Genomic DNA, 4,130 nt, shown 5'->3' on the forward strand with positions numbered 1-4,130 from the left:
AAATAAGTACATGCATGGTTCATGTTATACAATTCAAAGGAAATATTTATTATTTGAATTTTAAGTTTAAAGTCACAAACTACACATTCAAGACTGAATTTTACAATAACATAAGAAAGGAAACAGCATTACACAACAGCTTATGTATAAACCTGAAAATAAAGATCAAGAGTACAGAAAGAGAACTGAAGATGAAATCATGATAAATATGATTCACAGAAATAGAAGAGTGCTCGTGAAAGAAGTAAAAGTTAAAAAAAGTTGAAATACTATTGATGTCTAAATTAAGTGAATAAATCCTTGCAAACCATATATACATATACTGTATATACATATACATATACATATACATATATATATATATATATATATATATATATATATATACACTTAAATATACAATATATAAATATGCACTTATTATACAATAAAAAATATCTTGAGTGTTTACAAATTGTGTAAAACAAATCATGTCACATGCAAAATTAAAGCAGAAAAAACATACAACATTATAGCGAGGGACTCACTGAGGATGTGCATTATAATAATGAACATTTGTTATTTGTTTGATTAAAGGCTTTTCAGTCCAATTTGTTGATAAGGATTTTCTGTATGATTGTCATGGTCAAACCATCAGGGTTAGAGTTTATGTGGCACTAAGACCTTTGCACGTGTGGCGCTGCGGCCATCCACATGCAACGACGTCCCTCTCTTATTCAGCATGTCCAAACCAACAAAGTCAGAACCAAATCTGAAGTCCCCTTTCCATGAGCCTGTGGTTAAGAATGAGTTATATCGATCATCTTTCTGCAGAGTATTGAAGCGGCTCACGTCAGAGTAGCCAGGTGGTCCGTAGGTAGGAGGAAAAACTGGTAAGTTTGCAGTTGAACGGTACATATATCGGTATCTACATAATCTCATGTAGACCACGGCAATGATGAGCACAAGAAAAAGACTAGACATGCCTGCCAGAGCCATTATTAAATATAAAGTAAGGTCACTGTGTCCATGTGATTTATCTGTGCCATGTGCAAAGAGCTCATCGATGATAGGCAAGCCGTCTTCTATCATAAGATTGACAGTTGCAGTTGCAGACAAAGATTCAAGCCCATTATCACTCACAGAGACTATCAAGGTCTGCTTGATTTCTTCATCTTCTGCAAATGGCCTTAGTGTCCTAATTTCCCCACAGTGCAGTCCAATGGAGAACAAATTAGGCTGGGTAGCTTTTACAATACGATAGGACAGCCATGCATTGTGCCCTGCGTCTGCATCAATTGCAACCACTTTGGTGACCAGATAACCTGCACGAGCAGCTCGAGGCACAATGTCATGTGCAAGGTACCCATCAAATTGAACTGGGTAAAGAACAACTGGAGCATTGTCGTTCTGATCTGCAATAAAAATCTGGACAGTGCATGTGCTAGTGAACGATGGCCTGCCTTCATCACGTGCCATAACTTGAACATGGAAGTGAGTGGATGTTTCGTAATCAAAGGGGTGCAGAGTAAATATCTCACCAGTTTCTGCATTGATGGAAAGATGAGAGGCTGCATCTTCTGAAAGAGAATACAGGATTCTAGCATTCTGCCCTTCATCTGCATCATCAGCTGTGACCTTAATAACCAGGGTTCCCTGAGGCTGATTCTCTACAAATTTGATGCTGTAGTCACTGTGTCTAAAAATAGGAGGATTATCATTAATGTCTATGACTGTTATGGCTACAGTTTTACTGCTGAATAAAGGGGGTGTGCCAGCATCCATAGCAGTCACAGTTATGTTATAGAGAGGACACATTTCACGGTCTAAAACTCCATCAATCACAAGCATGAAGTAATTCTTTACCTCTGAAACAAGTTTAAATGGCACGTCATCAGATATTTCACATGTGACCCATCCACTGGTGCCAGTATCAAGGTCATAAACATGCAGCAAAGCCACCATGGTTCCAGGTGAAGCATCTTCTGGCAGAGTAGCCGAAGTTGATTTAACTGCAATAACAGGAGCATTGTCATTCACATCTATCACATCTATAATGAGTTTACAGTGAGATGACTGTCCTCCTCCATCTTTGGCTTGTACATCCAGTTTGTGAGAACTGGCCTCCTCATAATCCAACGCACCCATGACCTTCACCTCACCCGTCACAGGGTTGACCTCCACAACCCCCCTCGTCTGATCAGGCATGTGACTGAAAGAGTAACTAATTTCCCCATAAATCCCACTGTCTAAATCTGTTGCATTTAATTTAACCAACACAGTGCCTCGAGCTGAATTTTCCAGTGCTCTGACTTCGTACACACTTTGACCAAACATAGGAATGTTATCATTGGCGTCCAACACGTGAATGTGAATTGATGCTGTTCCAGAACGAAAAGGTCGGCCACCATCCAGTCCACTTAGAGTCAGAAAGTGATCAGCTTGGTTTTCTCGATCTAAAGGTTTTTTAAGGATCAATTCAGGATACGCATTTCTGTCCACCTGGGTATTCATCTCCAAAGCAAAATATTCATTCTCACTGAGTTGATAATGCTGAACTGAATTAGCTCCTATGTCAGGATCGTGAGCACTTTCAAGTGGAAAATGCCTCCCCAGGACCGTTGACTCCAGTAGCTCCAGCTCAATCTGACCGTTGTCAAACGCCGGACTGTTATCGTTAATGTCCTGGATGTCTAAGAGGAGACTGTACACTTTGAGCGGATTTTCCAGGAGAAGTTGGAATTGCAAGATGCACAGCGCAGACTGTGCACAAAGCTCCTCACGGTCCATTCTCTCGCTCACCAACAGAGAGCCTGTTTCTGCGCTCAGCTCGCAAAACTGTCGGCTCCCCTCAGCAACGACTCGAGCGTTGCGCCTCACGAGCTCAGTCACATCTATTCCCAAATCTCTCACCACATTGCCGATGACGGAGCCTTGCTGCATCTCCTCTGGAATTGAATAACGCACTTCACTGAGACAACCGCACATGCAAAAGAAGCAGAAACAAAGCTGAAGCCAGAAATTGGCCCGAACGCATCTTGACAAAAAAGTCATGTTGTGAAACATTAATGGCTACATTTAAATGAAAAAGAATAAAAATAATGACAATCAAAGCACATTCTGAACAGATCCTCAAATAGCTGGGGCAGACACTGCACTCTGATGACTGCTCCTGACGGCTTAGACTTTTATTTTCATCTCTCCCTTCCTCTGCATGCCTACAGCATTCCCCTCCCCATCTATCCCTCATTCCTCCCCTCCTCTGCTCGCTGTTTAACACTGATTAAATTGAATCAGGGCACACAGCACAGATGAGATCACTGGCTGAGCTGTATATAACATAAGAGCGTCACCCAGAGACCAAAAGAAAGAGTTACAGACACACCATCCACAAACTTGTGTTACCATGAATAATCAAAACACCACTGGGTTTATTTATTTATTTTCTTAAAATAAAGAAAATAGGAGTATAATTAGTACTGATTAATATTAAATAACCGATTAGTCATTCTGTTATTTGATATTGACCTAATATCAAATAAATGAGATCTCAATATTTTATATGCAATATTTAATTTCATGAGTCTGAGTAGTACTAAATATTAAGAACAAAACATGTTTTGCTGATTCCCTTAAAAGCCAGTTTGTAACCCTAACACATAATAATAATAATAATAATAATTATTATTATTATTATTATTTTATTTTTTTATATAGTGCCTTTCCAACACCCAAGGTCGATTTACAGAGACAAATAAGGAAAAGAGCCAAATAAACATCAACATCAAAGCACAATACACATACCAAGGGCTGAAAGTAATATACAGAGGTCGCTTGCAAAGTTAGGTTAGAGATACAAACAAAGAGGAATTCAAATAAATAAACAAGGTACAATTTACAGACCGAGATTTAAAAAGTAATATTCAGAGAAAATAGGTTTTTGAAGGAGAGAAGGGAGGATGCTTGACGGATGTCTTGAGGAAGAGCATTCCACAACCTGGGAGCCACAACACTGAAAGACCTGGCTCCCATAGTCACCAGACTATACTTAGGGGTGACTAACAATCCCACACTAGATCGTAAGGAGCGAATAGGAGCACAAGTCTGAAGTAAGTCAGATAAATATGTCGGACCAAGATTATGGAGAGTTT

The 4,130-nt window shown here is 39.5% G+C and overlaps 1 pseudogene; it reads right to left on the minus strand.

Moving 5' to 3' along the window:
• Positions 1-628: 628 nt before the first annotated feature.
• On the minus strand, positions 629-3,301 carry LOC107596351 (protocadherin gamma-A11 pseudogene; annotated as a pseudogene).
• Positions 3,302-4,130: the final 829 nt, after the last annotated feature.

This window comes from Sinocyclocheilus grahami, unplaced genomic scaffold, assembly GCF_001515645.1.
Source record: "Sinocyclocheilus grahami isolate Dianchi unplaced genomic scaffold, SAMN03320097.WGS_v1.1 scaffold218.1, whole genome shotgun sequence".
NCBI lineage: Eukaryota > Metazoa > Chordata > Actinopteri > Cypriniformes > Cyprinidae > Sinocyclocheilus > Sinocyclocheilus grahami.